Source organism: Terrapene carolina, unplaced genomic scaffold (genome assembly GCF_002925995.2).
Source record: "Terrapene carolina triunguis isolate 2854851 unplaced genomic scaffold, T_m_triunguis-2.0 Scaffold30757, whole genome shotgun sequence".
Classification (NCBI taxonomy): domain Eukaryota; kingdom Metazoa; phylum Chordata; order Testudines; family Emydidae; genus Terrapene; species Terrapene triunguis.
This window is the reverse complement of record NW_020695108.1, coordinates 4707-16579: the sequence shown is the minus strand read 5'-3', so window position 1 is coordinate 16579 and position 11873 is coordinate 4707.

The window sequence follows — 11873 nt, the reverse complement described above, 5'->3', positions numbered from 1 at the left end:
GTCACACACAGAGCTGACAAGAAACCACCGCGATTTATTGCAAGGAGATTTTAATAATCGATGGCCTCTTTATGCTGGTTTGCCACCAGGGTTTGTTCTAGCTGTTCCATTTTAAAGAATCGAATCAGACTGATAGACAGCTGCACCTACAAAATAAATATTGCTTCTATTTTTACCTTAAAAAAGTCATTCTTTGAAACAAACATCTATTTAGAGAATTAAGGAAGAATAACACCAATACAGTAAAGGCCAGATCCTGATCTCTGCTGCACTGGTGTAAATCTGAAATAACTCCACTAAAAAGAATGGATTTACACCCCTGTATAGGAGAGAATCTGGCCTTCCCTCTGTCTAGCACAGTCTTACAGCTCCTGTGTCCCATAACGCATCAAAAAGAATAAGCAGATGAACAACTTGTGTATAATTAGCGACCAGTGGGTCTTCTGTCCTAAATTGCAGCTTGCTGGTAAGCAGCAGTCTTCGCCCCGCCAGAGGAAGATCATAGACTGATTCAGTAGGTAAGAAATGCCTTAGGCGAGCCAGGTGCTACATAGTTCTGTTTATCTCCCTTCATCTGCATTCTATTTGGTCTCTGTACGGCCCCCCAGAAGATATGATCAAGGAATCTGACCTTAGCCATCCTCAATATCCTGATGACAGTGAGCTCTCTAGCTCCCTCCTTAGCCCGCTGTGGACTGTTTCTTGATTGACAGACACTTGTTTTGATGGGGGTAGCCGGTCTAGGCTCTCATTAGATAACTCTCAGCTACTGCGTTGAGGGAAACCTTTTCAAGACATTTTGGAATGGCTTCTGCAGCCTTGTCGTTCAGGGCGAGGACAATGCTGGTGAGACATTGCTGGAAATTAAGGTTTGTTCTGGGTCACTCCCTCAACAAGCTGAGCCCGTCCTTCTGAGGCTATTTCCATCTCTGCATTTTCTGTCAAATCAGGCTTTTCTCTGCAGTGCTGCAGTTCAGAACTTGTTACGGACATTCATATCTTCTTCGCTTCCAGGCTAAATTATTGTGCAGCACTCCCACTTGGGTTCTGCTCGAAACTGATCTAAAAGCTGAATTGGTTACAGGATGGTTACCGACCCCTTCCATGGATGGAGTTTGAAGAATCGATGATTCCTTCCTTCCAGGTTGCTGTTACACCAATAAATTCAATCCAGATTGTTATCTCATGGCTCATAATACTTTAGCCAGCGTTTTTTGCCATCATCCAGAGCAGGAGAGGTTGGCTTGGTATCTATCCCTAGATATGATTGGAGCTTGTGGGAGTCCAGTGCAGTACAGGACTCCATCCATGGAGTTCCCTTCTCTGAGGACGTTCCCCAGAGTTTTCCTGTGGCTGGCTCCTGACTCTGCATCAGGCCTTTCTCCTCCGATTTGTTCATCTTTGGCTATTTCATTGCTCCCCTTTTCTTTAACTCCCCTTTTTCTTTGCTCATGTAGTTCGGGCCGTGTCTTTTCCTGGACTATTATGTGTAATATATTCATTTAAATTTGGTACCGATGTCCAAATATTTTGCAACAGATGCCTTAGATAATAAGTTAACACAGCAGCAGACGGACAGCATTTTTCTTTGATGCCCTGGTGATGCAGAGACATCTTCGAAGTACTTGGAGGTGTTACAACAGTTTCACTGCTCCAATAAATGTGTTCTTACCAAGAAGGGAGTTTCTAACGTTGACCCGTGTTTTCCAGCGACTCTGTGTTGACCTAGCATGATTGTGAGTGGCGTTTGTTTGTGTTTTATTTTTACCTACTTAAAATATTCTCCTATAAGAGATGGGCCTTGTCTGCAGTCTGGATCCAGCTTTCCAAAACCGTGGGGTATTTAGATTCATAGTTTTGGTTCAGACCTATCTGTAATATAATTTGCAGTGATGACCTATTATGCTTATATGAGTCTTCATTGAATTTCTCAATAACTCTATTTTATTCCATTGACTATAGTGGAGTTTAATGGATCACTGTTTTCATAACACCCAGGCTATCTGTGTAGGTGGATGGACAGTTTTTGGGAAGAGTTTTAGCATACATTGACTGGACTTTCTACCATCTCGCTATTGTGGCTGCGAATCTTTTAGGTTTGGCATAGCTAATGAGATTATCTATAAGTGTCACTTTCGTATGCAGGCTGGCAAGATTTTTGCTATTTTACTCCTCATGTAAAGCTAGTAAAATCATAGGATATGTCTACACTTTAAGCCCAGGGTTCAAATTCAGGCTCAAGCTTTGCCCTCCTTCCGTCTACACACAAATCACTCTAATCCAGAGTTCGGACCCAGGACCCTATGGTGGTGGAGGGTCCTAGCCTGAGTCAAGCTGGGACCGAGGGGGTCAAGCCCGATTGCTTTGCAGTGTAACTGCAGACCCACTGGATTCGTGCTCTGGGAGTCTGACAAAAGTATCCCACAATCCCAACTTTCTTTGTCCTCTGGACAGTCAAGTTTGGTGAACAATCATGTTTTCCCACACTGCACCCAAACAAAGGACTAGAGCAGACACATTATGGGAGGACAGTAGGAAGTCTGGGATATGGGTGGTTGGGCTCGGGCCCACATAATACAATGTAGACACTGAAGCGCCAGGTTGGGAGTCAGGGTTCAACAATTCCTAATCTGGGGTTACAAATGAGCATAGCTGCTCAAACCCAAACCCTGAGCTTACTTTGCAGTGTAGGCATACTCCCAGTAGTGCGGCAGTTTTATAGAAGTAGAATGGCACATGATCAGCTCCTATCCGAACTGGTCAAAATCTTTTTGTCTTGCTGTCTTAAAGGGACATCAAGATTTCACTAAGATTTTCAGCTTCTCTATTAGAGTACTTTTCTATCATCACGCTGGCTTACCTCGTGCAATCGAATTAGTCTTGTCACACAGAGCTATCTGGTAATTGCAGCAGGATTCCACTGGCTGGCTGGGGTACAGTCACAGAATCATAGAAATCTAGGGCTGAAAGGGATCTTTAGAATCCCTTGCCCCATACGGAGGCAGTACCCAAGTATACCTTGACCACTCCGAAAGGTGTTTGTCTCACCTGTTTTTAAAAACCTCCAGTGACTGAGATTCCACAGCCTCCCTTGGTAACCTGTTCCAGTATCTAACTATCCTTACAGCGGGAAAGATTTTCCTAATATCTAACCTAACTCTCCCTTGCTACAGATTAAGCCCATTACTTCTTGTCCTACCTTCAGTGGACATGGCACAACTTGAAGACTGTTTTCCGGTCCCCACTCAGACAACCTTTTTCATGACTAGATGGGCACATTTTAACAACGCTGCCCCTAACTATTTAATCCAGGATTTTGATTCCCGTTGTAGCTTGAATTGAGATCCAAGTGTAGATTCCCATCTTCCTCCCTTAAGTTCATAAGTATTTGTGTCCAAGATCTGGTTTGAGTCTCTTAAGTTATATGAGGTTTGACCCCAGGAACTGGTCACTGTGATGGTGTTTGCCCTTGTGGGTTTTGAATGGAGGAAAATGCTCCATCTCATTTCCTCAAGTCAGTTCATTTCTGATGGTTGTGATGTTTGCTAGAATGTACGTTTCTGTCCCCTAACCAGGACATTGTGAATTTAGTATTGCTTACTCTTCATCAGCTAAGTAATTTATCTCTTCCTTCAGGTCACAGTTTGTGAGATTGTGACCAAGAAACTTTGGGTTTCTCATCAGAAGAAACTCCCTTGCTCATATTGAGTAAAGGGCTTCATTTCCCAGTAGCTGTTGCCCTCTGCAGTGCAATTTTTTTCATTAACAATATTATTTGCTTACAATCTTCACACGTTTTTAGGTAATAATTTTTTGATTTAGTTTAGCAATTTTCGCTCTTGACGTGGGTCTGTGTTGGCAGGTTGTATCTTGAAAAATGAGTTATGTGTCACAACCAAAATGTATTCATTGTTGTGGGTATAGGACTTTTTCTGTTTTTTAATGCCCTCCAGCTGAATTCATTGGGGCTGCATAGACACTAGCTAACTTTTGCAGTTTTACTGAGCCAAGACACACTCATTATCATTCCCTTGAACGGAAGGCGAGTGCACTGATCAGGAGTACCAAGGAGATGGATTGCAGATGTATTTCCAAATAAAGCATTCCTTTCTGTGCTTTTTTTTAATAGCTAGGATATTTACTCAGGATTTTGAATCAGTTGTTGGCCAACACAGTTTTGGCAAACTGAAAAGCATGACCAGAAACCCCTGTCTCTTAGTTTCATTTAGCATTGTCTAATTTACAGTAGCTATATTGTCCAATTAAAGATATTCCATGCTAATGAAAAAAGAGGTGGCAGCTACAAATTAGAATTTCAGATAAACCAAATTTATTTTTCTCTCTTGAGAGAAATGCATTAGAGGATTGGGTTTGGTCATCGAAGGACTTTAAGCAGATGTGACAGTGTTTTAAACGTAGTTTTCTACACAGCAAAAAAGGTATTATCAATGGGGCTATAGTCCTTAAGCGTCTTCTCTGTCATCCTCTTGTGTGGAAATACATGTCGTACTCTAATTTGTGTTACTGAGGAAAAATAACCAAATATATTTGATTTCTTCAGGATTTCTCTTACCCAGTCTAACTAGAATGTTCTTAGAGTGCTCGTTGCTAATGTATCTAAGGGCTAAATCATGCTGACAAATTGAGAAGTGGGTTTAGAGAGAAATATGGCTATTCACTTTTGTGCCCCTTGTCAAGATTGGCGGTTGAGTTTGTTTTCATCAGTCTGAACAATAACAATCCATGGATAATACACAGCTTTTCTCTTTGCAGTTCTTTCCAGTAATCATTGAAGCACTCAGGCCAGGGGTTTAGATGCTACAGAGTAGGTGTGAGTGCGTTAATGCCATTGAGCCCTAGTGAGCTGTATAATGGATCTTTGATGTTTGTGTACATATAGTACATCTCTTACTCAGATGATCTGGCAAAATGCTCTCTCTTCCATTTTCATTCTCTATCTTTTTAATGTAAGCTGGTGTGCTCTGTTGTAATTCATACTGATGTGTTGTGATCAGATGAAGGTTCTGTTCAATCTTTTCAAACTGTAGCCATGGTAATTGGGTGGGTAGAATGAATACATAAAAGTGTAATGGCAGTTTTGAATGACTGGGTGTCCACCTGACATGTAATTAGCTGCTTCAGGAAGATGTAGATTGGCATGGTTGTAATTAAAAGGATTTCTGTCCTTGTATGTGATTGAAAACAGCAGATCTTCCATTCCCTAATTTCCTTTAGTACCAATGCGCTCAACAATGTTTGGAACAGCTACTTAGTAAACTAAAATAATGACCTGTTCCTTATAATGCTGGACAAAAACTGGGATTAGTTTTCTATGCAAAGCTTTTCTCTTTCTTTTATCCTGGCCATATCTGTATAGCTTCTCATTGGGTTGCAAAAAAAAAAATGCATGCAATGGCTTAATTATTTTCCGTTTTCTGAACGAAGGATCGCTAGAAACCCAGAGAACCCAGTTTATTTCACACCTTAATACTGGCATTGCTTTCATCCTGAATCTCCAGTAACATGGAGAAGTGATATGAGTTAGCTCACATTATATCTCAGATATCAAAATAGATCCTAATGTCAAACAGTAACTCAGTTGTCCTCCACTTGCTGTTCTACCATGTAACAGAGCTGAATATATAGTGGTGACCCAAGCTGATGTCAAAGTCACTGCATAAGTTCTCACTGGATCCTGTCAAACACTTATCACAAGGCGCGACAGACACTCCCCCCTTGTGCTTTTTGGAGTTGATGCAAGAGAAACATTATCTAGTGATGGAACTTGAGTACCACTGGGCTGGGTCTATGCTGCATTTCCACCCCACTAACATTTCTCACCATTGTTGTCACCAGTGCCACCCTGGTATTTTCATCACATTGGGCCAGATTTACAAAAGCACTTCAAGATACAGACAGGCGTCTAGCGGGATTTGCCTCAGAAGCTTAGGCACTCTTGTAAATCCCAGTAGATACCTTTCTGTTTCCTTAGGTGCCTAAATACCTTTGTAAATCTGGCTGATTGTCCAGTGCTGTTCAGAGCAGGCCTACCTGACAAGATGGCTAAAAATCTCTGGATCCTAGTTCTCTCAACATCACCATCTCCAGTGGTGCTGTTCTGGCACTAGGAATGTCAGGACATTTTTGGTGGGAAATCATAATGTGTACAAGACTTTAGGCATTAATTTTGCTGCTATTGTTTGCTAGACTACCTAGATTCTTTCCTGACTTGCCTGACTCAAGTCTTCCATGTTATGACAAGACACAAAATGTAGCATAACTAACATACATGTATAATTAGTGCGTCTTTTAGAGGATAACTTTGGCTTTCTGATCTCTGTTTTGACATCATTCGAGATTTTAAAAAAAATACATTTACTTATAAAGTTATCCATTGAATCATTCAAGCAGAGCAAAAGCGGTAATGGAAAATAAGTCATCTTCTGCATCCAATATATCCCGATAGGCACATGTTACATTCCACAAGGCGTATTTGACATTGGAGATGCTTATTATTTAAGTCTGCTGATAAAGTTGCTGCTATCAGTTTGACAGGACTGTAGCAACGGTGCTGTAAACACCACTCCAGTGCTAACCAGAGCCAGGGATCCGGAATATCAGCTCATTAAGGAGTTTTTCCTAAACTAAGGCGTGAGGCATTGCCTTTGCATGTTGTGACCATATCTTTGAAATCAACATTGAATCAAATCTTCTTTAGCACATTTTGAATTACCTTCTTTTTAAGATGCATGTTTTCTCCAAGTGCAAAGAAGTGACAGGGTTGGTTTACATTACAGATAGCAATGGATGTAGTGGGCCAAATTGCAATGGAGCTGCTCTGGATTTACTCTGGCAAAATCAAAATTTGGCCTGATGCTGCGAAAGTCCAGCTACTTTGTAAGAGAGTATTAAACCACTAAAAGAGAAGGGAAAATGATTGAATCCCATATGCACTAAATTTTCATCTCCTTCATCTTCAGAAGCGCATGACATGTACAACCCAGTGTGGTTACTGGATTTTTGTTGTTTCAGTATATTGTGAAATCAATTCTAGTTTTCTGTTTGCCAGCAAACCCAGTTTTTTTAACATTGTTAGTCAATAACCATTTTTCTTCCATTTTAGTTTTGATGCTTAGATAAAGTAGTAAATCTGGGGAAGAATAACCCTAAATGTAATCTCCTTTTTATTAGTTTCTAAACGTCTCTCTCTGGTTCCCCAGACCATCTGTGTTTTTGTTTGTCTCTTGATCTCTGTGGGTGTTGATGACTCTTAACAAAACAGGACTTGATACTGATCGGTATAGGGTGCCATTGCAAACTTCTGCATGACCTGCTAAATAATAATTCTGTATCCTAGATATCATGTTTATGACTAAAATAATATCATCTAGACTTGGAAGTCACCTCTTTGATCATCTGGTCCGTCTGCTTGCAAGAGCAGGATTGGGCCTCGAGGGCCAGTAAAGATCCAGCGTGACACTATCAAATATTTGAAGTTACGGGTATGTTACACCTACTGCAGTCCTTCCAGCAAATTCATTAGGCATTTCTAGCACGCAGTAAAAGTACTCAGGTTTGTCTGGTATGATTAGTTCTTTATGTAAATCATGGTAGTCATTGCTGGTGATACTCAGTGCACAGGTATTCTTTTTTTAACTATACGTTATATTATTTAACTATGTGGTTGGCAAACATGCTGGAGAGGAGTGTCGTTGATCATCATATTACTGTTTTGCCCCCCCAGTTCTCTTGAATCTCCCTCGCTTCTCCATAACTTTCGTAACTGCCCCCCCCCCCTTTTTTTTTCCGGTGATGGTGGTGTAAGTTCATTACAGATTCCCAGGGGATGCCTATCTTGCATATCTGCTGATTTCTGTATATGTTCTGTTTTTCCATGTAATATCATCTTTTCCTAGAATCTCCATTTACGAGGTATTCATTGCTTCCTAACTTGTCCTGTAGCTTTGTGATTTAAAATGCAATTTGAAAAAAGCAGCCTCGGGAGCTCAGTCCTGTTAAATGATACCGTATCTCACCACCTTCATTTATTAATGAGAGAGCTGCCTCTCTGGTCTTTTACCATCTCCTGATATTTGTGAAAGTCTTGCTTACCTCGCTTAACCTCTTGTATTAGTACTGACTCATTGCTTGCTACACCCTTCCCCCCACCCCCATACTCTTACTCTCTTCTTATTTGGTTCCTCCCTGCCTTCTCCATTTCTGGTGCGGGCACTTTATTACACTCAGATCTTTGAGCAGTATATCTATTAGTCCGTTTTTAATCTGTTTAATAGTGCTTCTGTCCAAGTCACCGTATTGTTAGACTTTCCCTTATCAAATGGTGCTGTATCAAATGCCTAGTTGAAGTCCAGATATGTTGTCCATGCTGAAGTATAAATATGAAACACTTTGTAGAGTCAACCCTCTGACCATAAAAAGAAAACCAAAACACGTAAATTCAGGCCATTTACAGCAGGTTCTTCACTAGTGACCTCCAGAATGAACTAACTCAGTGCTAAGTTTTGGACCATGGCTAAAGGTATTGTTTTCATTTGGTTTTGTTTTCCTTTTCATACTTGAAGCTTGAAACTCTTACACTAATTACAAATGTTTTTCTTGGTTTGCACACTGGTTTGCTATTGCCCATCCTTGTGATGCATGAGCTGTGAACAGGATAAAATAGATCTGCAAAGCTTTGTCCACGAAGACTTGATAGTGATTCTGATCCTTGCCTCTCCCAGATTCTAGGGCTGTTGTCCGTCTTTGCAGTCGGGGTGGCTTTGGGGTTTTTGGAGGTGGGGGGTATGCAGATTGATATAAGATACAAAAATTAGGTTCAAATGTTTGGCTTCCCAACCTCGACTGTTATCCATTGAAGCATCTCTTTATTTCTCGGTTGATGTTCAAATTCCCTTACTATTTTGTGATTTACTCTTAACTGGAGATTCTACCTCTTTCTAATTTATCTGCGATCAGAGCTCAGCTTCGTTTTTTGAGAGTAGCAGTTTCCTGTTTCCTTGTTCTTTGGGCTTCAAACTGGACGAACAGGAATACACGCACACTCCTTTTAAATCCAGATGTCATGTTAGCAGTGTCATTGTGAAGCCTATCAACAACAGAGCCTCCTAGGTTGCTACTGAGTGACTGGGGAGCACTCCCAATGGAAGTGCTGAGCCCACTGCTTGCATCGTAGGCTGGGAGGCTGTGAAACCTCGTTGGGAGTCAAATGTCCGGTTACACATGGCAGCTTGGCGGAATATCACAAGCCCACTGAACCAATACAGGAAAGGCTTTTACCTTAAAGCTAATACAGGACTAACAAATTGAAAGTAGGTTTAGTTTGAACAGTAGTTCTATCTAAGCGAGACACGTTCCAGTCAGTTGCATGCCCGGGAGTGTTGTTTTCCTTGACAGATTGCCTTGGCTGTCTCCCTCTGGACCTTTATGATCTTTCCAAGGCTCCTCATGAGTGCCCAGTAAGTATGAAATGTGTGCAGTACCTTTTCTTGAGTGTCAATTTAAAAAGTGCCTAAGTGAATAACAGGACTCTAGAGTGAGCTGGAGGAATAGGACTAGACCCCATTTCCCTCCTAAGAAAGGCCCCTCCCTGCAGTCCTTCCACATGCTTGACTTCAGTGGGAATCCAGAGCCTGGAATAACTGCAGAATCAGGCCAGAAAGAAATCCTCATTGCTTTCTCATTCTGCCTTCCCCTCGTCCTCCCCCCTCCCTCCCCCTGTTTGTAGAGAACTTCTTAGGAATTTTCTGTTTCTCAGTCAAATCTTTATCATCTCTGATTTGGAAACAGAGCCATGAGTAGAATTGTTTCTGTTTCTAAATGATAGGAAACTGCCTCTAGGATTCTGGATCCACGTGACTGTGTGTATATTGATCACTCATATCTGGGTAACCATACCTCTGAGATCCTGGATAGGAGTGATGAATGTGCATATATAATCACCTCTCTTAAAATCAAAGAGACAGGTTCCTTCTATGTTCTCCCTTATGTCTCAGTTTAGAATAGTGACAGCTGCTCAACGTTTTATCAAACTCATTTAACCGTTCACAGGTTGTTATAATTTTGTAAACATCTCTGAGAATTTTATATGGATTTAAAAAAAAAAAAGTATCTGAAATGCTGGTTTGAAAAAATCACATGAAAGGAGACTTCTTATTTTTTGTGACCATACTAAATCCAAGTCATATAACAAAACCGCACTGTTCGGATTTATTGGTACCACTTAAGGCTTCAGAAATCGGGAGTCATCCATATGTAGATGCTTTATTTTTCATTAATTACACAATTTTTTTTCACTCTGGCAATTTAATAATGCCTATGAGTTGGGAAGCTATGGGCAGTTACTGTTGACAAAGATAGCTATGAGTAGATCTATGCTGCAGAAGACAGACAGTTAACTTGTAGGATCACAACGGGTGTTGATAAAGCAGTGATCAAAGGGGAATCTATTGCAGTGGTACTAATGAAAATAAAGTATTTGTGGCGTTATAACACACACAGACTGTTTGGCATTGTACTGTCACCCTGATGTCTAGATGTCTTTTTTTTTTAAAAAAACAAGGTTGTCAATTTCCATGACTGTAATTGAAAAGAGGTGAATGTAATAGTGAGTGTTGCAAACCTACAAGGGGGGAAAAAAGCCCAATGGAACAGTATCAGAGGCCAAAAAAAAAAAAGTCTGTTTTTTTCCCTTTAATTTGACTGGATTTGAATGTGCAAAAAACTAGCAAAGTGCTAGGGAATTACCTTTTTCATTTCCGAATTCTCTGCATCTTAATTTTGTCCCAGTGTAACTTTGACTCGGGGGAGAGTGGAGTGTTAAATAACCTTGCAGTTGTGTTAACGAAACGGCAAGCGAGCATGACTGTTGTTGTAATCCTGTGTGTGTTGGATGGCTGGCAGTCACCTACAATTACTTCATGTGTCCACCAAATGCATAAGATGAGCTACTTCCTTTCTTTGCTGGTCAATATAAGCCCGCCGACAAGTTTCTTTTGTGTGTGTGTTTCTCTGTTAATTTCTAGGTCCCTTCATCTCTCATTAGTGTATTTGATTCCTACACCGTATTCCCTTCACACATGTGTCTCGTCTGCTGTAGGTGTACAGCCTACCTCAAGAGGTAAACATGGTGTCCTGTAGTCCTACATCCAGAGTCTTTTTTACAGTAGCATTAGCACACACACACTGGAATGTATATTCTCCCTCCCCCCGAATAACCTCTTGACCTGATCCTTGCTGTAGACACCAACTCCTATTGCAAATTGGATGCTGCTTTAAATGTGAAAACAATTGTTCAAAAAGCTATAAAAACCTGAATGAAAGCTAAAGCTGAATTTATAAGCCTTGTTGCATATGAGCCAAAAGTGCAAAATGCTCTATATAATGAACTAACCTGCCACTCATATAAATATAAATATATATAAATATATTAAAATCAGACTGTTCTACAAAATTGTGTATTTGTATTTTTGTGTACGTACAATTTTCTGCTAAGCAGAAGGAGGATGTAGTATAGGATGATGTGAGAAGAGATTTTGTTTAATCATATTTCTTTGTTACTTATTTTTGTTAACATCCAGATGCCTGTCTTTGTCTTTATCTGTGTATGACACTGTTTAAAAGCTGCAGTATCTCTCTCCCACCAAGTAGCTATTATCCGATATTTTAAACCCGTTCAGCACTGAAAAGCATGTGGTAATGCAGTCAGTGTCGCCACCCCCTGCAATATGCCTAGGTCAATTATTGAACAAGGGCTACTTGCCCAGATTAAAGGGTACATACTCCACAGTGGCTATGGGAAATGCTGTAGGAAGAGACTACGCCTGGGACGAAATCTCATTGTGCCATTCCTCCCA